Source organism: Dipodomys merriami, unplaced genomic scaffold (assembly GCF_024711535.1).
Source record: "Dipodomys merriami isolate MVZ:Mamm:240054 unplaced genomic scaffold, mDipMer1.0.p SCAF_35, whole genome shotgun sequence".
Lineage (NCBI taxonomy): Eukaryota > Metazoa > Chordata > Mammalia > Rodentia > Heteromyidae > Dipodomys > Dipodomys merriami.
This window is the reverse complement of record NW_027205048.1, coordinates 9,831,522-9,859,385: the sequence shown is the minus strand read 5'-3', so window position 1 is coordinate 9,859,385 and position 27,864 is coordinate 9,831,522. Positions and strand designations below refer to the sequence as shown.

At 45.0% G+C, this 27,864-nt stretch overlaps 2 long non-coding RNA genes across 4 annotated transcripts in view; one reads left to right on the top strand and one right to left on the bottom strand.

Moving 5' to 3' along the window:
* Nucleotides 1-2,524: 2,524 nt before the first annotated feature.
* Nucleotides 2,525-9,862, bottom strand: LOC138803833 (uncharacterized). 2 transcript variants are annotated; one of them, XR_011365071.1, is made up of 5 exons: nucleotides 9,811-9,862; nucleotides 9,415-9,660; nucleotides 8,806-8,997; nucleotides 8,574-8,684; nucleotides 2,525-5,315 (listed from the first exon to the last, which is right to left on the bottom strand). It is a non-coding gene; the product is annotated as an uncharacterized lncRNA (long non-coding RNA). The 2 variants fall into 2 exon arrangements; XR_011365072.1 differs by lacking the exon at nucleotides 2,525-5,315 and adding an exon at nucleotides 7,159-7,278.
* Nucleotides 9,863-9,955: 93 nt separating this feature from the next.
* LOC138803832 (uncharacterized) overlaps nucleotides 9,956-27,864 on the top strand; it is a 78,470-nt gene continuing 60,561 nt past the window's right edge. The window contains exon 1 of one of the 2 annotated variants that reach the window (XR_011365065.1): nucleotides 9,956-10,002. This is a non-coding gene — a long non-coding RNA (uncharacterized lncRNA). Of the gene's footprint in view, nucleotides 10,003-10,403; nucleotides 10,576-27,864 lie in introns of those variants that run through there. The other variant, XR_011365066.1, reaches the window with a different exon arrangement.

The window sequence follows — 27,864 nt, the reverse complement described above, 5'->3', positions numbered from 1 at the left end:
CTTTTTGCAGCACAGGAGAAGAGCAGGGAAAGCCTGGGATAAAAGAGCAGGCAGAGATGAATGCAAGATGAAAGTTACCTTTGGCAGAGACATTCAACTGACTGAACTTCACTAACAGTTTGCCAAAAGAGCTTTTAGAGAAAATGTATCCATGTGGCAAAATAATGAGACCATTTCTTTTTAAGGTAGAGGTGAAAAGCCTGTTTGAATGAGGTAGCTCATCTTCACAGCATCTTGTCACCGCCTGTGTGCCCTGCCCCAGGTGAGCTCATATCCGAGGCATCCCAGAGGCTGGCTTTTGTGATTCCAACAGCTCTGTTACTTGAGAGGCACAATGCCAGACAACGAGGGTAGTGTGAAGAGAGTAAGGGATGTGGAGGAGTAGGATTAGTGAGGGATCTGGTTGGTTGTGGTCTCTTTGTTAGGAGGTTTAAATGACTGATTTTCAGTCCTGGCTCCTTGTAGAATCACTTGGGCAGCTTTCAAAAAACCACCGATGCCCAGGCTTTACTTCCAGAGAGTCTAATTAACTAGAGATGGGGTCTGGATGTTGGCATTTTCAAAGCAGTGCAGGTGATTAAATGTGTATCCAAAATAAGTTGACTTACAAATTACCCTCTTTGCTAATGAATCTCAGAAATAATGGAATGAAGCTTCTTTTGTACCCAAGATGTTAAGATCTTCAGCTGAATTTGACAGTGAGTTGCAGCCATCTTTGATTAGTATTCTTTTAGACTTCAAGTAATATCTGACCTGTTGCAAAGAGGCATTTCCTCTGGGTCAGTGTACACAGGTGTACATTACATAGTTTCTCACTGTGTGAGGAACACAGTGAGCACAAATTACTCAAAGTCCCCACTGTAGTGTTAAAATAAATAAAATGTATACTGATGAGCTTAAATGGATATCAATTGTGTGAGCCTGATGTCACTATTAATGACTAGAAAAGCTGCACCCAGCTTTTGTCACAAGAACAACTTGCTTTAAAAATTGAAGCACTTGCACTGTCTTTATGGAGTGCCCACACATGGATGAGTTATGCTGGAAATAGACAACCAAAACAGGGAGTAATTAATTGTTCCACCATGTGCCATCTATTTGGGACTAGCTTATAAAATAAACTGGCTTGTAAAAAAAATAAATCTTTCAGAGATGAGTTCCAGAGAACTCTGCCCAGGCTCCTAGGTAGAAATTGGTATTTTATAATTCATTTTGGTTAATATCAAGCACCTAAGCAGAGTCTGCAGAGCTATCCTACAGGGAATCAGATGGAAGCAGAGCTGGGAACGAAGCCAGCCTGGGACTTGGCAGGGGCCTGCCCAAGGCTGACAGGAGGTTTTGTAATACTCTTTGCAAACATTGTCACCAAGTCTCACTCTTGGCAGCCATTCAATAGATTTATCCCATTAAGTTGACAGAAGAATGGTTCAAAATGTGTTGCTATCAGTTATCTGGAAATATTAACTGTGACAGACACTAAGGAAATGATATTTCAGTTGATAGAACCTTCCTGATATTTCATTCTTATGAATTTTTAGGCTGTTCTTTTAGCCCTGGTAGCTAACTTTCAGTTTTAATTTATTTCATTTTTCAGGTAAGCCAGTCACTTGCCTTTCTCCTGTGGTTTGCATACCAGGACATCTAGTACTTTTCAAATGTAAAACAAGGCCATGATCCCAGAGGTCTGTGTACACATCTTAGGTGTTTGCTATTATGAGTTAGAAATTTCTAGGCAAGAATGTAGCCTGCTTGTGAGTGAACGCAAGGCCCATTCCTCTCAGTGCAGAAGCCACGGCAGCTGTGTTCCCCCAGGCAGGTCCTCCATGGGTTTAACCTCTGCGCATTCATGTCTTTGCTCTGTGTGTAAGATGCTTGTGTTGCTATGTGAAGCTCCTCACAGCTTGTGCTGTGTTTGTAGGTGTTCAATAAACATTAAGTTGGTCGTGTAGTCTCCAGCTCTGGGATTACTAAAATAAGCCAGTTACACCTCAGTATGAGTAGGGTGACAGCAAGGAAAAATCATGCCCCCAAATCTACTACTTAATCTGGATTTTTTCAATTCCAACTCATCACAGAGACAAGCTGTCATTTTGGCTATCTCCTATCTGTCTCTCCCCCACTCCCCCGATAATGCCAGCATTTCAGTACAGAGCATCAGCCTCTGCTCCCAAGTTCATGTGCACCTAAATACACAGGGCCCTCCCAGTAAAAGTGGGGGACAGCCTGCTTACTTTCTACCCCATCGCGAAGCTTGATGATTGTTCAAAAGCTGGCATTTTACCACCCATGTCCTATATTATAAATGTGGAAATTCCAAAAGCATTGGATCAACAAATAAGATCTAGAATGTTCCAATATATTCATGACAGAGTCATGGACAAGATTTTCTGGTACATGTAAAATACTACTAAGCCTGGATCAATGGACACGGTCTCATGGTACCCATTTATTCTGACAAGATGAACTAGTATACAGATGATGGAGAGGTAATGTGTTTAGATAAATTTATTTAAAGGCTGAACATCTCCAACCAGTCTTGGGAAACAGGAAGTCTTGTTTTGACACCCTAGCATGCACTCTGAACACACCTTTTAGAGTATTTGTCTGGGCTTTTCAACTCAGCCCTCTCATTTCTCACCCTTTATTCCTTGATTCTGTCCTTTTCCATCCTACTACCTTTCTATATAGTTTATAACATACCTCCTCCCTGAAGCCCCGCTGTCCCAGTGAAAGGGAAGTGGTGAAATCCATGCTGCCATCTTCCCGTGGTCGTTGGGAGGTGAAGGACGCTATGGATGGTAGCATTGCAGATAATGCTGGCTGGACACGGTATGCTGGGGTTTCAGCTCTTGTATCTCTTCTCCACTGTGGGGGCTGGCATTTCACACATCTAGCAGCCAAGCTCCAGGCCAACATGGATAACACAAGTCTGCTCAGAATTTCTTCAGGACCTTGCTAAATCACACCAAGGACTCTCATGAGGCACCTCACAATAAAAGGTCAAAAGTGTTTCATCTCGATGTTTGGGCCAAAGTAAAGAAACTGGAGCCAGAAAAAGCAAAGGATAAACAGTCTCTACTCCGAAGCATTCCCTGTCTCAAAACCTCTCTCCCTCAGCTCTCACAAAACCTTCTTCTTGACTGACTAATGGCTAAGTCCCCTGCTCCCAGAACCCATCTCTTCCTTGAGGGATGACATCTAGGGAGAAATGGAAAACTACTGCCACCATTCCTCCTGAGGAATGCCTCCTTTTGAACTGGAAAAACAGAAGAAAAAAAAAAAGACTTCAGATTGGAGCTCTGAGTTACAAGTCACGCACCAGGCTTTTCTCGATAGCTGGAACACCACAATCACATTACTAGATGGGTCCACTCCCTCCCCTCCCCCTCTTCATGTAGAAGCTATACACTGCAGAATCTGCTGTGGGTATGACGTGGGTCAGATCTGGGGCCCAGGCATGGCCGATGTGCTCAGAGAGCAGGCTCCTGTCAGGAGAATGTTTCTCTGAGGCCACTGCCCTTTGCAGGACAAACATACAAGTCCCAATGACCTTCTTTCAGAAAGAAGATGATCAGCAACTGAAAGATGAGTCCACCTGTGAGCTCCTTCAGTGGACTGAACTGTTTCTTGCAAGCAGGTCTCTGATCACTCCCCCTCTTCTGCCCACCCACATGCCTCCAGCAAACCTTCTCCTCCCCCCTTTTTTTTCTCTCTCTCCAATGCAATTACAAAGCTTGGGGACATTTATACATCATTATTTTCTGTGAGAGAGGAATGTCTTTTAAAAGTTAAGTGAGAGACACATGATGAGTGGTCTGGAGGGCAGCAGGACCAAACCATGATGACCTCGTCACTGTTCTCCAACTTCTACTTGCTTAGCTGCTAGGGGCTGAACTCCATCGGGGCCTGGTGTCTGGTGGCAAAGGCAGTGTCCTGATTACCAGCTGAGGATGATCAGAGACTTAGAGGGCTGGTGAGTGGGGACTCAATATTCTCCCAGGGCCTGTTTGCAGTGCTCTTGGGGATTGGGATACCCCACCCCCCCTTCTTTCAGAAAATAATATCCCAAGCCTTGTGTGTATCATAGACAGAAATCAGACTTCACTAGAGAATGGTGTGAGGAGGAAATGGGAAAAACAGTAGTTGGGACGTTCACCTGGCCCAACAAATGCTGCCAGCCCTGGCTCATTAAGTCTGCCCTGCTCTCTATATGGGGTGGGGAGGGACAGTAGTGGGGAAATCTTTTTATTCACATCAGCAGTAGCACCCAACCTCTGTCCATGTGACCCACAGGACTTCAGGCTTCTGGATGTGATCTCCTGTCCATGTGCATACCTCTGCCTAGGTGTTGGAGTCCCTAGGCTAGATGCAGGACACTCATCACCGATACCATGTGGGCCCCATGTAGCCCTATGTCCTTGATTACTAGTGGGCTCTCCAGCCTCGCTCTGGGTCCCTGGATGAGGAGTGCTTGGCTTTCTGGCAGCTCCCAACTGGTCACACACACCTGTCCCTCGTGTCCCTGTGGAATGCAATGCCAGACCTGTGTCAGGATCATGTAGTTGCTTCCCGTGGCCCATGGCAGGGTCTCTGGGTCCTTCCTGTCCCTCGCTGAGCCGAGTGTTGAGTACAGATGACACACCTTCTTCTGGTCACAGCAACTACTTTGTCCCCAGAGTGGTGGACGCCAGTGCCACCCGGGGCATGTCTAGTTCTTTCGAGACCCCCTGGGTCTTATGTCTGGTGTTTGCCTCCTCCCCTCAGTCTTCTGTTCTCCAGGAGCCATGCCGGTGTCTCATCTCCCTTCCCTCCTCTCTCAGTTCCAGGGCACTGCTGTGCACCCTGCTGTGGGTACGGGAGGCAGAAGGAGATGCATGGAGAGGCACCCAGAAAGAGGAAGTATGTGGTGGTGATGGTAGTGGTGGTGATGGTGGCGAGCTGTGCCTCTTGGAGCTGCAGTCTGCCTGGTCCAGCCTTCTACTCTGGCTAAAGCTGCCTCTGTGGTCTGGACATATTCAACTTCATCATTGTCAGCAGTGAGAGGGTGGCTGGAACCAGTGGTTAGGAAGATAAACCCAAGGCTTAGGGGTCTCCCAGAGACCATGGACAACACAGGGCAGTTAAGTCTATTGTAATCCCAGGCTAGAACGCTGTCCCTCTGTTTGCAAAGAGTGCCAGATCCTCGTCAGGGTCCTTGGAGGCCAGCATGGGCTGGGTAAGATGGGCCGGGCTCCATCTCCTTGGCTGTTTCCAGGTCTCCCATGCAGGTCCATGCTGTGAGCCACCCCAGCTGTTGCCAGGAGGTGACTGTTCTCCTATAGCAGGGAAGAATGGATGTGAAACGAGCCCAGGTTCTGACTGTTGATGGGATGTGAACCAAGGTAGGGGACTCAGACTATAAACTCAATTAAATGAGCTACGGGACTCAGGCGAGGGTCTGCTGTGAACTGAGCTAGGGGACTTAACTCTTGTTCACTAAGGAGTTCCTCGCCCAGGTCTGGTAGTGCTATGACTCCTAGTTCATGAGTCATTGACTATGTCCCAGTATATAGCTTCCAGAAGTTGTTAATCTCTTTAAAAAAAAAAAAAGTCCTAAGATATTCATAAATCCTGGAGAATCAAAGGTGATACATATGGATGAAAGATAACCTGAAGCCTGTTTTAAGGATAATTTTAAGGAGCCTGTTTTAAGGATAATTATCCTAATCATTTTGAGGTTCTTTTCCTTATAATCATATTAATTCTCTTAGATAATATGACAGAATCAAAGTTTCTGCTTGGTGCAAAAATCTCCAAATGCAGAGATCTAGTTTTTCAAGGCAGTTTTGCAAGAGGTATGTGTGTGTGTGTGTGTGTGTGTGTGTGTGAGAGAGAGAGAGAGAGAGAGAGAGAGAGAGAGAGGAGAGAGAGAGAGAGAGAGAGAGAGAGAGAGAGAGAGAGAGAGAGAGAGAGAGAGAGAGAGAGAGAGAGAGACAGATACAGAGACAGACAGAGACAGAGAGACACAGAGAGACTGTTTTCTGCATCCCTGTGCAGCTACTTCCATTTGCTTTATGCCTTGGCAGTCTTCTCTGGGGCCTGGCTTCAAGTTTTCACCTCTTGTTTTGTAGTTTTGGGTATTGAACCTGAAGTGGGTTGGTGGTGAACTGGGCACTGCGGTGGGGGGAGGGGAGCGGCTCTCTCTCAGGTATCTTGGTGTATAAAGCCTGGCTTCTCTGGCGTGTTTTCTCATCCAACTTCAGTTGTCTGGGAGGAGGGAGCCCTACTGGGGCCTCCTGCTCTGTTCTCTGTGGAGACCCTCTGGGGGGTCTGGAAGGAGCATACTCTGGGCTCAGCTGCCCTTGGTGTGCTGGTAGACTTTGGCTCTGTGCCACCCTCGCTCATCCCCAGTCCCCACCACAGCCCTGCAGAGTGGCCAGTCCTACAGACAGGGAAACTGGAGCTCAGAGAAGTCACTGCCCCAGATCAGAGAGTGGCCCTGAGACTCCAACCCAGCCTTTTCTGTTCCCAGAACCTTCCTGTCACTCGTCTTTTTTTTTTTTTTGAGATTTTTTTTCCTTTTAAAAAAAAATATATATATATATAATACCATTCAGAGGGGTTACAATTACATGGGCAAAGATAATGAGTACATTTCTTATCAAGCATTGTAGCCTCCTCCTTTGTTTCCCCTTCCATCCCTTCCCATCCCCCCTCCCCCGTCTTGTACCACACACTGGATGGGATCTCACAGAGGGGGCAGAGCAATCGTCATAACTGTCATCACCTTTGATTGAAAGTTTGGCACATGCCAGACAGACAGGTAAGTAGCTAAATAGAAAGGATGGTTTCTGGTGAATCTGTGAGGTTTTACTATGTGACGATCCATTCCTTAAACACGAGGGTTTAAAACAATGTAAAAAACCAGTTCTCGTGTTTCTGTAGGTCAGCCAGAAAGTCCTGCTGGTCCTGCTGGGATTCACCGGGGCTGGATGCCTAGGGTGATCTCCTCACAAAGGTGGTGCTGACAGCTTGCTGCTCAGGGACCCTCCCCAAGACCTGCGGAGTGCTTGTCACATGGTATCTGATGAGCATAGCATGGGGCTCCCCGGAAGTGGTAGCACTCCACAGCCTGGCTTGGAACTCAGACAACCAGCTATGAGTATGGAGGAGGCCCCGTGTAAGGTGATGTGGTGGAGAGAGATGCCCAGGGCTGTGGGGAGTGAGGAAGTGGTGGGTCAAAGCCAGGAGATGAGCCAAAAGGAACACAGACGTGATAACTGAGGGCTCAAGCTGTTCCTGTGGGAATACAATTTAAAGCATGGCGCAAGAGAGTTCATAAAACAGAAAACAGCCAAGCAAACATGGAGCCTAATCGGAGGCAAGAGACCTCACTCCTGACACTGTGTGCTACTATGTCTCTTTGACTAGCCTCTTTCTTCTTTTCTCTCTTCCTTCCTTCCTTCCTTCCTTCCTTCGTTCCTTCCTTCGTTCCTTCCTTCCTTCCTCTTTTTCTTTCTCTTTCTTTCTTTCTTTCTTCTCTTTCCCTCCCTCCCTTCCTTCCTTCCTTCTTTCTTTCTTTCTTTCTTTCTTTCTTTCTTTCTTTCTTTCTTTCTTTCTTTCTTTCTTTCTTGCTTGCTTGCTTGCTTGCTTGCTTGCTTGCTTGCTTGCTTGCTTGCTTGCTTGCTTGCTTTTTTTTTCTTTCCCTCCCTCCCTCCCTCCCTCCCTCCCTCCCTCCATTCCTTCCTTCCTTCCTTCCTTCCACCTGTCTCTCTCTCTCTCAATTTATTTAAATAATTGTATAAAGCAGTTTCAATTCAACATGTCAATTTGCTGTTTCTCTCATTCTTTTTTTTTTTTTTTTTTTGTGGATTGTGGCCTAGGCACTGTCCCTCAGCTCTTCAGCTCAAGGCTAGCACTCTACTACTTGAGCCACAGCGCCACTTCTGGTTTTCTGGTGGTTTATTGGAGATAAGAGTGTCATGGACTTTCCTGCCCAGGCTGGCAGAAAAGTCAGCACCAGCACAGGTACCTGGCCTCTCCCATTCTTTTTTATTTTATTTTAGTTTTTGGTTTGGTCAGTTTGGGGTTTGAACTTATGGCCTGGGCTCTGTCCTTGGGCTCTTTTGCTCAAGGCTAGCACTCTACCACTTTGAGCTATACTTCCACTTCTGGTTTTTCTGGTGGTTAGTTGGAGATAAGAGTCTCACAGACTTTTCTGCCCAGGCTGGCTTTGAACCACCATCTTCAGATCTCAGTCTCCTTAGTAGCTAGGATTACAGGCGTGAGCCACCAGCACCCAGCATTCCCCCCATTCTTTTGTCTTGGTAAAGTATTTTGTCAATCCATGACTTTACTTCCAATATCCATGACAAGGTTGCCCAGGCTCAGAGGTCTAGGGAAGCCTCTTAATAGGAGCTACACAAGATTTGTGGCTATTTGCAATTTATCCACACTGCTTTCTGAAGTCAGGAAACAAGTGACACAAAGATTAGGTAGCTTGGCTAAGACTACACAGCTTCTACATCCAGGTAAATTTGGGATTAGAGCCCAGGCTCCTGTGCCCCTTTTACCTTCCCAACACATTGAGCTACCTCTCAGGACATTCATTGGTTCCTTATGCTGGTCAGGGTTTTTCTGGCCTGGGAGTGCTCCCCTGGGCTTTGTATCTGCCAGTGTCTTCTGATACCCAGGCAGCTGGTCTCCTGCATACATTAAACAAGGATGGCTTTGAGACAGTCAAACTCACAGCAGGTCAAAGCAAACCCATGCCCTGAACAAGGTCTGAAAGTCTTCCATTAGCTGGAAGAATGCCTTCCTTCTTACCTCCCTGGCTTTCCTCCCTTTTCCCTCCTCTCTTCTTTCCATTCTCTCTTGCTCCCTTCCTTCCTTCTCATCTTCTTCCCTTCTCTCCTTTCTTTCTGTACATTTATTATTCACATCTTGTTGCTTTTGCTCCTGGTTATTTTCCACTTGAATGGAAGGAGAGAGGGTGCTTTAGCTGCTTGAATGAATGCCCTACAAAATACACAAATACACAAGCAGTTTTTCAGGCCATTACTACTTAGGTGCTCCTTATGATAATCAGTAGGTAATGATACTCTGGGGCTGCAGTTTCAGAAGCCTGAATAGAAATCTGGCTGCCTGGACTACGAAAAGAGCTCTGGGCAAGACTGTATTCACCAGTTGGTTCCTCTTGGCCATTGTCTAGGTAGTTAGGATGTGTGTCCTAATGGATCCATTCTAAGGGTGATTTGGAGTCATTTAATGCGCAGTGGGGAGTTCTCATCCCCCTTTCCACGTGGTCCACAATTAGCATACTATACGTGTATCCCCTGGGGACAGTGGCTCATCCTAATCTTGATCAGCTGCAAACCAGGCTCTGGGAAACGCACAGCTGCTGGAACAGATCCCTAGGGGAAAAGACAGCCTCACCTTCCACCACAGCGAGGAGGGTCTGACCGCAGTGTGTCACTGTGGGTCAGGACAGGCGCTGCCCACACTCTAGACTTCAGGCTGCAGCTGAATCCGCTCAGGTTTGCAGAAGATGAGAGCTTCCTCTTGGCTGGTGTGTCTCAGGGCCAAATAAAACTGTGCACCAGAGGGGGAGAGGCCCTCAGACACACGCAGAGCCCAGGATCCCCAGACAGACCCCAACGAAGCGCGTGGTTCAATCCCTTCCTGTAACAGATGAGGCCCCGAGATTAGCTAGCACCTCTCTGGGCACACAGCCTAGCTTTATTATTTTTCGTGTGTGTGTGTGTGTGTGTGTGTGTGTGTGTGTGTGTGTGTGTGTGTGTGTCCGCAATGAGGCTTGAGCCTCTTCCTCACCTCCCCCCAGAATAGAGCAGCTGATGAAAATGGAGCCACTGGCAAGAACACGCGCCGATGCTTGTAAAGCAGTTTATTGAGTGCACGTGCATGCGCCCGTGCACGCATGCGCCCGTGCGCCCGTGCGCGTGCGCACACCGCTTGTCACAAGGCCAGCAGGTTGAGGATTCCGTTCCTGGCGAAGCGTGTCAGGTAGGGATGCTGCCTCCCATCTCGTGGTCCGCAGGCTTCTCGGAGATGAGAAAGGAGAGGGGTGGGGACGCGAGTTGGTTTCCTTTGTGCATGCGTTGCTCCTCAAGGTTTCTCTGGATCTTTCAGAGGTTGATGTTTGGGCGTTGCGGGAGCAATGGCACCCCCCACTCTGTCCCGCACATGCAGGAGGACGCATCCAAGGACCTGATTTTCTTGCCCTGGACAGTTTTCTGTGGGTCCCAGTAGGCTGGCTCCTCGATGGGGCCTGGAGTCCAGCCGCTTGTCTGGAGCCTGTGGGCCCTCCTCTGCGGTGGTCAGCGTGGGGTCGGTGCCCGTCCCCCCGCTGCGGGACACGTGCGGGTCCCAGGGACAGAGACCGTTAGCCAGGGCCCGAGCCCCTCAGCTGGAGGGAGGCCAGGCGAATGGCCGCGGGGGAAGCATTGGGTTTTTGGTGAAGTATTCTCAGAAGACAAGATTGAATCTATACATTTCCCCCCTAAATAATATGGAGTTGTTTTTATACCTCCACACATTTACTCTGCATGAGAGAGACAGAAGATTGACATATTTAAGGTACTGAGCCTTCCAACCACAAACAGCTCTATCTATGTGGCTTTTTCTATTCTTTTTTTCATCAGTAGTTGTCAGCATGCAAGTCCCAGAAATTCTGGGTTGATGCCTAAGTGTTTCATTCTGTGAATTGTAAATGTGATTCATAATTTATTTATAATTTAATTTGCCCATGTTTTTATTGTATATAAAATATAATTCATTGTTGTGTATCTTTTTATCTGTTACTTGTCAAACTCATTAGTTCTGGGAGTTTCATTTGCATTATTATTATTGTTGTTATTGGTGATACTAGGGTTTGAACTAAGGGCCTTAGACTTTGTGAGGTAGGCACTCTACCACTGAACTGCACATGCAGCCCTTTTTGATACTAGTTATGGTTGAGATAGGGTCTTACTTTTTGACTGGACCACTATCCTATTTTAACTTCCTGTCCTAGCTGGGATAATAGGCACAATGCCATGCCTGACTTATTCTGTTGAGTTGGAGTCTCAGGAGCTTTTCTGCCCTTGATAGCCTGGAACCACAGTCATGCCGATCTCAGCCTCGGGGTAACTAGGATGGCAGGAGCGAGCCCTGCCGCCACCCCAGCTAGGAGGATTTTTGTTTGTTTGTTTGTTTGTTTGTTTTGTTTGGTAGCTTATTTTGAATATTCTATGTAATAGTGACTCTGCAAATGTAGATAGTTTTAATTCTTTCTTCTTTTGTGCTCTGTGTATTGCCTCTTATTTCCTTATTGTATCTGCTAGGACTTCTACCCCATTGTTGAATAAATGTGTTAATGGTCTCTGTAGATAGTACTCATTAAGTTGAAGAAACTGTGCTGTGTTTTTGTTTTTATGAAACGTATTATCACAAATGAGTATTAAATTTTGTTTAATACTTTTTTTTGTCAGTGTGGGGCTTGAACTTGCAGCCTGGGCACTGTCCCTGAGCTTTCTTGCTCAAGGCTAGTGCTCTACCACTTCACAGCACCACTTTGGATTTTCTGGTGATTAACTGCAGATAAGAGTCTCATGGACTTTCCTGCCTGTGCTAGCTTTGAACCAGGATCCTCAGATCTCAGCCTACTGAGTTGCTAGGATTACAGGCATGAGCCACCAGTGCTTGGCTTTTTATGCATTAAATATGACCATAGCTTTTTTTTCTTCTGTAATATGGTAGAATATACTGATTTATCATTTACTCATTCAGCCTCATGTTGTCTCTAAAGTGACGTGTACTATCCCTGAGCTTCTTTTGCTCAAGACTAGCACTCTACCACTTGAGCCACCGTGCCATTTCTGGCTTTTTTCTGTGTAGTTTACTGGAGATAAGAGTCTCTTGGCCTTGCCTGCCTGGGCTGGCATTGAACCTCAATCCTCAGATCTCCTAAGTAGCTAGGATTACAGGTGTGAGCCACCAGTGCCTGGCAATTTTTCTTTAAATGTTAGAATTCTGGTAAAAAAAAAATTTGTGTGTGTGGGGGGGTGGGTTTTTAAAGAATTGCATATTGAATTTTCTTAGTAGTTATAGGGATATCCAAAATTACTCATTTTAGAATAAGTAAATGTGGTAGTGTTTTTTTTTGAGAAGTGATCAATTTCCTCCAAGTGTGTAAACTAGGTTTACCTTTTTATTCTTGGAATGTCTGCAGTCCGATGTGATTCTTGTTTGATTCCTGATGTGCTTTGTTTTATCTTCTGACTTTCTTTGTTAACCTTGTAATGTCAATTTTATTGCTCTCTTCACAAAATCAACTCTTTGTTTCATTGATTTCTAATTTTTCTATTTTCACTTGAATTGATTTATGCACATGTGTTATTATTGTCTTTATTCTACTTTATTTCACTGTCTGTTTTGGATCCTTTAGTTGTGAACTTGATTAATTTGAGACATTTTATTTTTTAGTGTTTATATTCATGCTATGAATTTTCCTCACAGCATTGCTTTAGCTGTGACCCACAAATTTAGAGATGTTTCACTTTGATTTGGTAAATGTACTTTTTTTTTGTTGTTGTTGGTCATGGGCCTGAACTCTGGGCCTGGGCACTGTCCCTCAGCTCTTCAGCTCAAGGCTAGCGCTCTACCACTTAAGCCATAGCACCACTTCTGCCTTTTTCTACTTATGTGGTGCTGAGGAATTGAATCAAGGGCCTCATGCATGCAAGGCAAGCACTTTACCACTGAGCCACCTTCCCAGCCCTGGTAAATGTCTTTAAAATTGTTCTTTGAAACCACCTGTTTGATCAGCGAATTTTTTATAAGTAGGTTATTTAGTTTCTAATTTTAGGGATTATCTTATCTCTTAATTATTTCAGTTGGATTGCTGTCAGAGAATATACTCTATAAGGTTTTTATTCTTTTAAATCTGTTGAGCGTTGTTTTATAGCCCAAGGCATACGTTAATGTATGCTGTGTAGTAGGCGCTTGAAAAGACCATGTGTTCTGCTGTTGAGTGGAATGTTTTGTGTAGACATCAGTTTTATTTTGTGGGCTGAGGGTGTTGTTGAATTCTATATCCTTGCTGATTTTCTGTCAGGTTCTCTCAGTGGTTCCTTAGAAGTGTATTGAAATCTATAGCTATATAGATGTGCCCATCACTCCTCCCATATACTTTTAGCTCTGTGGTTTGCTACATACAGTACACGTTGGGGTTAGTCAGAAACATTGACTCTCTTACCAATCTGTAATATTTTGTTTCTGGGAATTTGTATTTGAAATTAATGTAGCTGCTTGTCCTCTCCTTTGATGAATGTTCATACAATGCATCTTTTCCGTCCTTTTACTTTCTACTTGATTGTATTATCTCATAGTTTGAGCTTTGTGTGAGTTGTGTCCCTTCCCAAAGTCGAATGTGAAAACTTTAGTTTCTAATGTGACAGAATTTCGGTGGAGGCTTTGGGAGGTAGTTGGTAGATGAGGTCATGAGGCAGGAGCCTTTGTTATAGGATTAGTGCCCTCATAAAAGGAAGAGATGTCAGAGCTTCCTCTATCATGTGAGGACACAGAGACAAAGGGGCTGCTGCAAGCAGGAAGAGGGGCCAACAGAAAGTCTTTAAACAACACAGTAAAATACACAAGAAGAGCAATCATATTAAAGTAGTTATCAGGATATTAAAAAATAACTTACCTTTTAGGTATATCAATATGTGTTTATTTATATATGGAACAATATCTAGTGGCAGGTATAATGGTCAAGCAATATTGGAAGTAATGATTTGCATAAACGACATGTCGAGAATCTGCTCCTTTGCAGTGTCCTGTCAAATGGTCTGTGATTTTTACTGGACACAGACCTACTGATTTCTTTCTTTTTTTTTTTTTGTTGGTCATGGGGCTTGAACTCTGGGTTTGGGTGCTGTCTCGGCGCTCTTCAGCTCAACGCGAGTGCTCTACCACTTGAGCCACAGTGCCACTTCTGGTTTTCTAGTGGTTTATTTGAAATGAGTCTCATGGACTTTCCTGCCCAGGCTGGCTTTGAACCGCAGTCCTCAGAGCTCTGCCTCCTGAGTAGCTAGGATTACAGGCATGAGCCACCGGTGCCTGGCCCACTGATTTCTTTAATAGCTTCTTCTTTTAATTTGTGATTGAAAGAAGTCCCAAGCTGTATTTATAGGGGAGTCAGAAAGAAAGATTAGGTACTTTCTGATCCCTGTTTACAGATCCACTGAATCTATAACCATGGTTAAGAACTTTTGCTGTTATGGGCAAAATTGAATGCATTATTAATCTCAGGCCCAAGAAGTCAGTAGCAAATCTTATTTATTGTGGAGACATGGTCTGTCTATCTGTCTGCCTGTCTGCCTGTCTGTCTATATCTATCCATCTAGCTATCTAAGTTATCCATAACTAAGACAATCAGATGAGGATGTGAGCAAAGCTGGACTTCACAGGGGATGACTGAGAGTCATGTCTCTGGGTTGCAGGGACTCTGCCCTCCACTGCCAAATAGAAAAGCACAGGGGAGCCCTGGCCTTTGCAGGTCACGTGGGAATGGCCCCATCTGAGAAAATGGGTCTTTGGCACTTCAAGTGGACAGAGTTTAGAACAAGAAGGCCCCCTCCCCTGCCTTCTACCAGCCAGCCAGTTACCCACTCTGCACCTGTGCCCACTACACAAAAGTGGTTTTCCTCCAAGAACATTATGCTCTGAACTGGAGTTCAGCCTGACTCCTCCTGAACAATGGTTGCCTGGGCAGACCCAGATTGGATTGGCAACCACATGCCATTTTCATCAAAGGCATGACTGCACTGGAGCTGGGGAGGACCCAGCCTGGTAAGGAAGTGAATCAGCACCCCAATTCACAAGTGCCAACTCGATCCTGTCTGTCTGGGGGGCAGACCCATGCAATCTGTGCTGGGGTTAGAAGTTTCTTTTGCCCCATTCCTTTTTTCTTCTCCTTTTCATTCAAGTTATAAATAACTGCCTCCCATTTTTTTTTTTTTAATGAAAGGGAGTGATGTGAACAACCAGGGGCTTCTGAAGGAAACCTGAAATAATAACTCAGTTGCTAAGGAACGGGGCTGGACAAGTTAATTTTGTTGGCATAACATCTCGTTATTTAATCTCATGGTGGATTCATTTCATCCATCTGTCACCACGCTACGGAAGCCAGGAGGAGCTGCTAATTGCAAGGTAAGGTTGAGAATAGATCTGTCCAAACCTTGTGTAAATTTCAACTGTCAGTGCAAGGCCTGGAGCTTCAATTTTCCTGTTGGCGTGAAGAAAGCTGGCGAGGGGCCTACCCCTCAGTCTCTGCCAGACCAAACTCTCATGTGCCCAGGAAAAGGCCCTGGATCCTGGCAGAACATTAGTTACCTAGGGTGCTTTTGAAAAAGACCAATGACTGGGCCTCACCTGCAAGGATTCTGGGTTTTAATTAGTCTGGAGATGGGATCCAGGCACAAGAATCATTCTTTTTTAATAGCGCTCCCCTATGCAGATCTAAGGGGCTTGTCCAGGTTGAAGAGCCACTGATATGTTCCATTCTCAAAGTCACAGAGCTTCTAAGAACTTTGTAATCTCTCTGCCTCCCTATCTCATAGGAAATAATAACGGCAATAATGATTTTATTTTGTTGTCATGGGGCTTGAACTCTGGGCCTGGGTGCAGTCCCTGAGCTCTTCAGCTCAAGGCTAGTGCTCTACTACTTGACACACTGTGCTACTTCTGGTTTTCTAGTGGTTAATTGGAGATAAGAGTTTCACAGACTTTCCTGCCCAGTCTGGCTTTGAACCTGATCCTCAGATTTCAGCCTCCTGAGTAGCTAGGATTACAGGTATGAGCAGCTGATGTGCAGCTTGCAATAATGATCTTTTAACGAGAGTTTCTAGAGACAAGGCATCTGTGTGGTGTCTCAAAGTTCTTATAAAGGTCACAGAAGGTATATGTTTCTGTTATCCTAATTTTACAGACAAGGAAACTTTTCTTAGGGGTTTAAGAGCCCAGCTGGCAAGCCACAGATCCAGGATTTGGCCTTGGGTCTACCTCTCAAGTTTAACTCATATTAATGGCTCTGTCTTCATGGGGAATCTGCTGGCCACAGATGCAAGTCAGCTGCCACCCATGTTTAGTCTAGTCCTGATGGAGGTAGAAAGACTCTGAGATATCAGCTGACCAATCATGTGTTGACAGCATTGGGCACAGGACCCACACATAGGAGATGCGTGGAGCACCTCCCCTCAATCAACTAGCTGTAAAGCCAGACCCTCTCCTTTTTCTATGGTAATGAGAATTAAACTCAGGGCCTCTCACATACAAGGCAAATGTTCTACCACTGAACAACACCATAATCCTCCATTCTCTACCAACAAGTGACCCTTTGCTTTTCCAGAGCAGTGTCCTCACCTATTGGTGGGGCAGTCAGATGCAAGCGTTGCATAGGATTGCTGTTTGAATGAAATGAAATAATGCATGACAAGTTCTTAGAACAGAGTCTGCACAGATTCCTTAGACAAGGTTAATTACAGTCAGCATCATCAGTATTCCCACAGCTGGAACTTGGAGACTGCCTTATTGCCCAGTCTTCTAAAGTCCAGAGATGACTCGTGCTCAGCCTCATGCCTGGATTCCAGCTGTGGGACAGCTCTGAGGGTCTATAGATCCTCAAGGCTGCCACCTGAACTCCTGGCTCAAATACAAGGACCTGGGCTTAGAGTCCCAATGCTTATTTTCTCTGTCTTTGGTTTATAAAGCCACACCAGGTGAGCAAGGACCTTTCTTGACATGTAGGAGTTCCTTTGGTGTCCAGAGAGAGAACCCCCAACTCAAACTGACTGGCTGATGCTGGCTGAATTGCAGGGCTCAAATGAGGTCCTGGGACTTCATCTCTCTTTCTGTCCTTCTCCTTTGCTCTGTGCAGTCTTCATGCACAGGCTGGCTTACAGCGTTGCAAAAGCAAATCTGGCTCTGAAAGGATTTCTTGACCTGAGCATTTCAACAGAAGTTAATGGAATGGCTCAGTGCAATCCAAGAGGCCACGGCTGGAGAGCTGGCAGGCTCTGTGCAGTGCGTGCCGGGGCCTCAGGACAGAGGAGCATTCTGGGACTTGGCAGACCTACTCAGCTCCACATTCACAGCCATCTGAAAGTGAACTCAGCCCTGATCCATCTCAGACTCTTGTCTTAGGCCTTGTTGATCCAGACAAGAGTATATTTGGAAGAAACACTGATTTGAGATGGCAGAGAAGTTGCTTTCCTTCCAGATACTGAAGAGCAAAAAGAAAGAAAGAAAGAAAGAAAGAAAAGAAACAAACAACCCCACCCCCCAAAAACCAAAACCAAAACCAAAACAAAACAAAACACCAAATTCGAACTCTCCTGGGATTTGAATGCTCAAATCACAGCTCCAAGATCTTTGACCAAAACTATGTGGGTCTTGATCGCCACCTTGTGACAAACAGTGTTATTTTCCTAGGTTGAAAATAACAAGGATGAAGGTTGTACCTCCCCAGGGACGAGGCTGCTCTGAAGTCATGACACAGCCCACCCCTCAGGGCTCCACTTCCTCCCTACCACTGAGGCAGAGGAGACAATGTAAGAATAGCTCATGCACTAGTCAGTGAGCAGTTCTGGGCTCCAGGCCAAGAACACAAACGACAAAGTTCCCATCAGGAGACCCCAGCCCAGGTAGCATAGTGTGGTGGGTTAGACTATGAGAAGTATCTTATGGGGTTCCAAGAGGAAGGCATTATGTTCCCCCTCCAACCTCTGAAAGCCAGTCCAGAGCAGATACAATATAGGTAATGGCTCTTTCCAGCTTCTCTATCATCTGCCTAATTTCTTCCTCTGAACATGTTCCAAGGCTAAAATTAGTGTCTGGCATATTCCCTGTTTTCTCAATATAGACATTTTTTTTCTCTCACTGCTGGCCTACAATTTGCCTTTTTATTTTAGTTTAGGATCAATAATTCTCCTTGCCAATAATAAAGAGCCTTTTCTTGGCCGAACATCAATCAGGTTCCTGAATCATCTTGCAAAACCCAGCTCTGCCGAAAGAACTGCGGAGTCAGGCTAGCCAGAAGTATTTCCTCCGTGTCTGCCCCCTCCCAAACCTGACCAAGTTCTTCTTCCTCCACCTCTCCCCTCCTAAGCCATCAGCAGCAAGAATCCTGCTAGGCCAGCTTAGTCAGAAGCCCCTAACCCCAAAGTTTCCCTAGTGGCTTTCCGTCCACCCCACTCCTTGGCCACGAGTCTCCCTTTCCCCAGGCTGCACTTAGAATCAAATCCAATTTGATGCTTAGGCCTATATCTCCCTATTGCAATAGTTGTGAATGAAGTCTCTCTCTCTCTCTCTCTCTGTCTCTCTCTCTGTCTCTCTCTCTCTTTCTCTCTCTCTCTCTCTCTCTCTCTCTCTCTCTCTCTCTCTCTCCACCACATTGCTTTCTTGCTCTTTTTTTGACATTAATATAAATAAAAGAGTTTGTTGCATACACACAGCTCTGCAGAACAGGAAATCTCAGGATATACAGCTATAAATGGGATTCGTTTTCCCCAGTCTATGTTCTTAGTGCTGAAATCATTGCTGGTGAGTCATCTTCTATACACACAATGTCAGGGAACAAATTGGCAGGGCACAATGAGGTTCCTTGGAGCCCTGGAAGGCCCACAACACCCTGCGTGCTGCGGGGTCACCTTCTTGATCTGCTGTTCCATCAAAGGGGCAGGCTATGTATGGCTCTCTGCAGGCTAAAGCTGGTCATAGCAAGTTCTGCAAGCCCCCTCCCCCCATTCTCCCTTAGCTGGGAGAAATGAGGTTGAATTAAGGGCCCCAGGACCCTAGTCTTTTCCCTGGCTTGGGTGGAAATGTGTGTGTGCTCACCTCCATTCACCCCAGACCACTTTGCTCTGGGATACTACCATCTTGTGGCGTCACACTTATGACTGTATTTTGTTCTGAAATGCAATGGGGAAACACATGGGCCAGCATATAGCTATATGATAATTATCTATGCAAACGGTGACATGAGCTGGTGGCGATGCTCCCCATGGTGGAAAGAATATTTTGGTGAAGAATTAGAATTTATTTCAGTTGCATTGGGTGGTCATTGTGGATTTTCCACACGAATTGAGATGATTTTCTTTAGCAAGGGAGACCTTGGGCCATTGAAATGAGGGGCAAGAGGAGACGTGGAGGGGGAGGTGTGGAGGTTTCTGCCTGGGTCAGGTGGACGGCGGTGAAGGCTGGGGCTATGGCGAGAACAGAGATGGAAGAAGAGCTGCCAGGACCTGTGGATGGATCAGATGTGGGGCTGAAGAGGAAAAGAGAGGAAGCAGGTTGACACACCCATGCCAGCCTGGTCTGGCAGCTGGTGGATATTGGTGTCATTGGCTGAGATAGGGAAGAAACTGTAGGCCGAGAGTTTGGCTTCTCATCTAGAAGAAATCTCCCAACTGAAGTTCCAAGGATAGCATGTGGTACCTTGAGGATGATCAGCTCTAACCTAGTCTTGGGTTGAAGCGGAGGTTCTAGAACATCCAAGGACCATGTCTTGAACTTTGCTGTCTGCTAGAAGGAGAGCAGCCCACAGAGGCCTGGGATTAGTTTAATCATCCTGTTAAGGAGCAGAGAGCAAAGCTGCAGTTTCCCATGACCCAAAAGGCGCCATTTGTTGGGTACTGGCTGCACTGCAGAGTCCCAGCTCCCCAGCTCAGACTGCCCAGATTCTCCCTGCCTCCATGCCCAGCTGCATCTCACAGAGAGGAGATGGCAAAGTCCTGAACAGCAGGGTCTGCGAGTAGAATGTCCGTGGGTTGCGTTTTGTAGTTGTGGCCCTGGAGGAGGGGTAAGCCTATTCTTGGGGTGAGGGGGAGTCTCTCTTCCCCTGGGAGGAAGGTTTCTCTTCCCTGCTGCATTATAAGGTTTAGTGTGCTACTAGGGAAGAAACACTTGGCAGGAGATACAGTGGCCCTCGCTAGTTGGAGACTCGCATTGTCTAGCAGAAGCTTCCAGGAGGTCTCTGGGCCCCTTCCTTTCTCCCCAGCTTGACTGCTTGCTCTGGGCGGGTCGCTCTGTAGGCACTGCACTTGTGACTTCACATTTGTCCACCAGGTGTCAGGCTGAGGCCGTGCAATGGAAGTGAGCGCTGGGCTCTGCAGGGCTGCTCCCCTGTCTGGGCTGCAGCGCTCTGCCAGGTATGGGTGGAAGAAGGGGAGAGGGGCCCGTGGGGCGGTGGGTCCTGGCACCCAGCCTCGAGCTGGGTTCTTGCAGCTCCACGCTGAGGACGCTTTTAATGGATCCAAGAGGACTGAGTGCACTTCTGGCCAGGGAGCCCAGAACTCAGGACCAGTGGGGAGAAACACAGATGCCCAGGCTGTGTGGGCGCCCCTGTGTTTTGGGTGGTGAGCAGTTGTGGGTGTTTTTGGAACCTCACACTTTCTACTGATGCTCTCACAGGGGACAGCAGCCATGTCTCATAGGCTCCCTTTCTGCTCTCTGGGGGAAATGTTTGGCAGAGCAGCCTCATACGTTTAATCTGTTCTCCATCTGGGATGACAGCCCAGCCGATGCAGGAGGACACTGCTAGTCTGGAGAGACTACAAAGGGAGCCAGCCAGAAATTCTGTCTAACACAGGTCTGTAGGATCTACTGGGCCAGCCTCAGATCACATTGACAGCGTTGGCTAAACCAGGATTCTTTTCCCTTGAGTGAACTTCACTAAATCACAACTGCTATTTCATTTCCTGTTATCTAAAATACAAACATTTAAATTAGCATCATTTAGTTGAACAGAGGCTTCGTTTTAACATCCCTCTCTCCTTGACTTGCCCACCCCCCTCCCCGAAAAAGCAAACAAACATGTTTCAGCTTCCTAGTATTCATTTGTTAAACTGTCAGTTAATTGTTCAGAGGAGTTACACCATTGGAATCCAACCCTGTGTATACCATGCTTTAGTCAATGTGTGTGCATACACATATGGTCCTGTATATGTTTTCATATATGTTTATAATTTAGATCTCGCTCCCACATATGTGAGAAAGCTTGCAACCTTTGCCTCTCTAAGCTTGACTTCACTTAACACAATCTCTTCCAGGTCCAGCCGCTTCCCTGCAAATGGCATTTTATTCATCCATATTCCTGATGGATGAATAAAATTCTAATATATATATATATATGTATCACATTTTCTTTGTCTACTTATCCATTGTAGACGATGCAGACTGTTTCTATGTCTTAGCTGTGGTGAATTGTGCAGTAATGAACATGAGTGTGCAAATGTCATCATCGCTAGGAATGACGAAAAGCTTCACCACTGGCATTGACAGAGGTGATAGCTAAAGTTTCATTTTATTGATCTAGTGCTTTTTTCATGGGCCACTAGGTACAAATGTTAATTTATTTCATTCTCTCATTATCTCCATAAATTAGGTAATGGAAGTATCTTAATGTTTTTTCTCTTCTCTCTCTCTCTCTCTCTCTCTCTCTCCATCTCTCACACTTTATTCTTTGCTCACCCTCCCTCCTTCTCTCCTCCACCATGTCCTGGGGTTTAAACTTAGGGCCTGGGCACTATACTTGAACTTTCTCGCTCAAGGCTAGTGCTCTAACACTTGAGCCACAGCTCCACTCCTGGTTTTTGCTGGTTAATTGGAGACAAGGGTCTCATGGACTTTCCTGCATGGGCTAGCTTCAAATAGCAATCCTTAGATCTTAGCCTCCTGCGTGGCTATGGTTACAGGAGTGAGCCACTGGGGCTCAGCCATGTTTCATATCTTTTATGAGATGATCAGTCCAGTGTGGTCACAGGAGGGGACAGAGGAGAGGCTCAGGAAAGCACAGTTTCTTACACTTGAAGGTCCTAGAGACATGGGCTGAGGCTCATAGGACAGACTCACATAGAGAAGATGCTTGTCTGGCCAGGAGGCCCAAGGCAAAGGTAGGATTCAGGAGAAAGGTTAAGCCATGGCCTTTACTGGAGGTTTCGAGCAAAGCCAAACAGGGCAGGATGGATGGCTTAGGAATGGCTCATTTGGATAATTTTGGTAACCGAGGGCCACAGGAATGATCCCTAGTTGCCTGGCACCTGGCCCTGGGATAAAGAAGGCAGAGGAATAAATACATCTCCTGGGATGCAGGAAACAGGTGATCTTGCTCTGGACTGATTAGTTTGCATCTGGAAGGTGTGTGCTAGGCTGACCCTTTGCCATCTGTAAGACTTAACTAACACGGGGAGGGGACATCTGTGCTCAGTCAGAAAGATTATGAAAAAAGTCAGAAGATCATAATATGAGGAGAAAAATTAAATATTGGTGAGATGCTTCATTTTAGGATAACAGAATAGAGGTACAGAGAAGTCAAATGGTGTGTTCAATGTCAGGCAAAATTTTCACATGGTCTGTATCAGTCAGGTGTCTGAACCAGCTGCTCTGACTGCAAAGTCTGACTTGTGGCCATTCTCTCCCTCCTGTGTTATACATCCTTTGATCTGATGATCTGATTAAATTATGTTCATATTATGCTCCAATTATGTTTTTCTGGTATTAACTATTCTGTTTCAAATTACAAATGATTGCAATGCTATTACTACTTAAATGTTACTTGGTTTCACTTGTAACTTTGATTAGTATCTATAGTCATACTTTAATATTTTCATGGTATGAAATCAAGGATATAGTAAGCTTAATGAATTGATGTGAGAAATGTCCCATCTTTTACATACTTATGTGGGATGGAAGCGATCATTCTTGCAAGCTTGAAGAAATCATTAAAAAAATTATTGGGCTCAGGACCCTTCTAACCTACTTTTTTTTCTCTAATTTTTAGACTTTCCTGCAGGGTTACTGGTCTTCTTAGATGTTCCTTTTAGTTCTTGAGAATTTTGACAACTTGTGCTTTCTCAGAGTACTAGCGAGCTTCCACTTTATTACTACAGTATTATATATCTTATTTTCCTAGAACTTAAAAATGTCTCGAATGTCTTTGTTTCTATTTGTCCATCTTCTCTCTCTCTCTTTTTAAACCACATTAGCAGGAGATTTGCTTATTTTCCATGGTCCTTCTTGTTCTCTGACATATCAAATGCTTGTTGAGTTGCAAAGCACATTTTCTTCCTTTTGTTGAGGGTGAAATCAGAAAACCCTGTCTTTTTCTCCCTAGAATAATTTCATGATCTTTTATTAACAAGATGATCAACAGACAGTAGTAAAGGCTCCCATGATCCTCTATCAATTAATCCATTTACATATTCGGTAGAGCAAATTTATTTTTTTTTAAAAAAGGAGTATGCTACTGGTTTAATGATTACATTAAATGTCTTTAGAGATATTTGGGCTATTACAGAAGATCAGTTTATAATTCATATCAAGCATTTCAGGTAGCAGTTTCAATTTCTTATTACTTTCTCGACTGCCAATTTTCATAAGCACACATCCATAGAGCCCATCTCCATTTACCTTCGATTTACAATTAAAAGCTCTGTTTAGACTAATACTTCTCCATACAATCTTATGTCCCATTGTGCTATTTCAGATCATGATACCTCAGGACTTAAGATCATAGGGACCTATTTTAAATTTTCCAAAACAAAAATTTGAATTAACCTACACTGATAATACTTGGGGGTTTCATTGGGATATTTCCATACAAGCACACAGTGTGCTTTGAACAAATTCACCCTCTCTACTGTCTTGCCATTCCTCTTCTTCCCCCTTCTCTTAAACAATGTTTCAGGGACCTGTTTAATGTGGAAATATTTTTAGTGAGGGGCAAGTAAAAATCAAGCATTTACTCAACAACCAACTGTTTGACCCTGAGACATAGGATCTAAGTCAATTAGAGAAATAGAAACATTTCTGCCCCAGAGAACCATGAAACTGGGCACAATGCTCTGTTATGTACAACCTATATAAAAATGTAAGATGTACAACCATGTACAACTTTTGCATATTTGGGGCGTACTCTTTAACAAAAGTTCTCACCCAGCTGTTACTGTCTCCATTTGTAGATGAGGAGTGTTGCCTGAGAGACATTAAATCACTTCTCTGTGGGCAAGTATCTGGCAAATAGTAGGTTTGGTATTCAACTGAGGTCTCTGAATCCAAGAGCTACACTGTCTCCTCTCCATGGCATTTTGTCTAACTTCTAGAGTTTAAAAGAATGTGACCAGATATATAATCCCATTTTCTGTGTGTACTTTTTACTGACCTGGCCAATGCTGGACTAGTTCTTCTCCCCCCTGTTCATAAGCTTTCATTTGAAGAAAGAGTCTGTGAATGTTTAATTTTTCGCTACTAAAAATTTCCCTTACCATCTGGGTGCTGATGGCTCACCCCTGTAATCCTAGCTACTCAGGAGGCTGAGATCTGAGGCTCACAGCTCAGACAGATAATCTAAGAGACTCTTATTTCCCAATTTATCACCCAAAACACCAGGAATGACTCTGTGACTCAAATGGTAGTGCACTGGCCTTGAGTGAGAGCACAAGGTGTCACCAAAGCTCTAGTTCCCATCAAAGTAGCCTGCATTGGGCAGTTCAGGAATGAAGAACAAGATTCTGAAAAAGATTTGGCCACAACTGGGGAGGGGTGGAGAGAGGGCCCTAAATCACTGCCAAATCTTTGACTGCCTTCTGAGATTCCTGCATGCATAGAGAGATGCTGAGGAGATGTAGAAAATGGCACTTGGAAGACTAAATTTCTGAGAAGCGTTGTGAAACTTACCATTGCTGAGGAGAAAACAATTAGAGGTAGATTTGCCTCAGACTGGGAAAGGCAGTCAGAATGATGGATGACTTTTCAACAAAATCTATGGAAGTGAGAAGAATATGGAAAAATGCTTTTAAATTTTTTGGTCGGAGACTGGGTCTCAAAGTTGGTACCTAATCCTTTTGCTCATTAGCTAGCCATCTGAGCCATGTCTCCAAGCCCAGGACATCTTTAAGTCACTGAAAGGAAGTAAATATGAATCTAGGATTATATGTCCAGCAAAAAAATCTTCAAAAATACAGACAAAATATAGATATTTTTAGACAAATAGAAGCTGAGAGAAATTAGTTGTAGTAGATTTGCGACTATGGGTAAGGTTAAAGGGAGATCTGTAGAGCAATGACCCTAATGGAAAACATTAGATGTGCAAGAAAGTTGGATGGGTAAATGTCAAGGAATATTAATGATTTAAAACAACAATAGTGTGCTGTGGTAAATCTATAAATGCATGGAAAAGTAGAATACATAGCATTAAAAACCACCCAACTCAGGATACAGAATGCTTTCAGCCTCCAGGAGCCCCTCATTTCCCTCTTTGTCAAGACTCCTATTGTCTGGTAGGTAGCCATCGTTCTGTATAAATCATCATGCATATACACACACGCACATGCACACACATTATATACATATATGCATATATACAGATGCAAAATTCATGTAAACAAGATTCAGGAAGACTAGTCTCCATACTTTATATCTTATAAAATAGTTCCAACTAGAAATGTTAGGCAATCCATGCAAGGAAGGTTGTTCTGGATACTATCTGAGGACTTTAATTCACAGCACACAGTTGAAAGCATTATGATCGTAAGTCTGGTTGAGACTGCTAGTCCTGGCTACTATAATACTCTGTGCTTCCTTTTCTATTTAAATCACAATTTAGAGAAGAGTAGAAGAAGGAAGAAGAAGAAAAACAGTGAGAGCACATGGGCATGGTGGAGTGGATTATATTTGTTCATAATTTGGAGAACAGAATAGAGCTGAGAAGGACAGGATCAAAGCCTACCTTGCTCCACATGACTGAAGGGTCACTTGATGGACAGTTGACCACAGTGGAGGCTGGTTCTGGGCACGTATCCTTGGAAGTGGTAGGTCCTAAGAGAATAAGGCGAGAGTGAGAAAGATTCTTTTTTTATCCCCCAATGGGGGCAGAGGCGGAGGGAGAGAGTTATGGGTGACAGTGTGTTCTACCTATGTCTAAGTCCAGTCTTAAGTACATAAGAGGCTACAAGAAATCACTTAAAACGTGGCAACTTTGTGTACTTTTTATACTACTATTGCTCTTAGTGTGTAAAAGCATGTCAGGGACATTTTTGGCAGGAATTCAGATGCTACCAATAAGGATTACATCCTCTCTCCACCCTTCGGGAGCACGGGTATCCACTGAAGTGTCTAGGGGCATTATTTTGTTCCTGGAAAGAAGGGGGCTTCTGGAAGGAGAGCATCAGGAGCCAGAAGAGCCAGCAGGGCTGGTGAGATTTACTGCTTAGCTGGTCATTTGACTAGGATATAATTTACCATGGTTGAGGAATGGAAGTTGGGACAAAACTGTCATTAGAGAGGCTTTGTTCTAGGCAAAGCTTTAGCTGATTTGGGGGCTCATTTGAAAAAAAAAGATGACATCAGTGTGCGGAAGTTCTCTGCCATTTTTAGACTAGAACACCCAGCCATTCAGATGACCTGGGGGCTGGATGGCCAGGGTGGTCACAGAGGGCTTCTCCGTGATGCTGTACAGAGGTGTGAGCAACTGCAGCTGCAGGAGGAAGGATGCAATCGGCAGGGGCCTCTGGTTACTGTGTTGGGAGACAGTGAGGCTCCCTTTAGGGACACCCATGGGACACCCAACGATAATCTGGTTGTGCCACTATCACATCAACATGAGGAAGAATGCTATTATTCTGTAGCAATATACAGAATGTTGGACTCGAAGGGATCTCATTTTTAAATATAATATTCCCCTTTCTCTGATGAGAATCAAGATTCGACAGAGCATGATCTATTTTCCCAACCCTGTCCTGATCACCATGCTCAGGACTGTGAAGCAGCCCCAGGACTGTTTTCCTGCCTCTCACTCATTTGAGCCATGATCCTCAGATCTCAGCTTCCCGAGTAGCTAAGGATTACAGGCACGGGCCACTGGTCTGGGGTTACCCAGAATTTTTGGATCCCTTCTCCCTCATTCTTGTGAGGCCAGCAGTAGTCAGGCATCTGCCTCCTGCAGCCCAAGCCCCCTGGTTAGTGTAAGAGCCACAGTTACTCTGGAGAAATGTTGGGATACTCTAGGTTGGAATCTGAGGAAGAGGAGTAGCCCAGTGGCCCTTCCCAGGTGCCAGGTGTCATAAGGCCTGGACAGTTAGTTAGCTCTCTTCAAGTATCTGGGAGACAGCAGGAAAACACACTCAGACATCCAGAGACTTTTACTGGATCTATCCCCACACTACTTCTCCATTTATAATTACATGTATTAACAAGTTCATGATGGTGCTACATGAAGAAGCATATTATGTAATCAGATTGTCTTTGATGGTATAGTTAATGCTAATGTGATGATTATGTGTGAACGTTTAAATATATGACACTCATTATCAAAAATTGATTTAAGGACCAGACACCAGGTTTTTTCCCCCCTCTCTGTTCTTTCATGTTCTTTGTCTCCAAGTTTTTACTAATTCAGTGGGATGGCACGTGTCTAACTCATTCTTTAATGGAAAGACCTGGCTGTCATTCTGTGAGCTGGGGCTACTGGTTGTGTTCATTTCTTTTCTAGAATCATTGAGATGAAGGTTGGCTCTGAGCTCTACTCCAGCACAGTCCCTGCCCTGCCCATGGAAGTTCAGCAAGAAATGGAAACTCAAGGCAGGCACCGAGAGGGAGAGAGGCAGGCTGGGCTACATGCACAGAGGGGGAGAGAGGCAGGCTGGGTTACATGCACAGATCTGTACTACAATCCAGTCAGCCTCTCTGGGATACAGATAGCTCACTAATAAAGTTGAGTAAACAAAATGTCAGCCAATAGAGAGCAGGCTAAATAAATTATGGTGCATACAATAAAATGCTTCACATTTTAGAAGATCCCCGTGTCTCTATCTCTGTCTCTTTGTCTCTGTC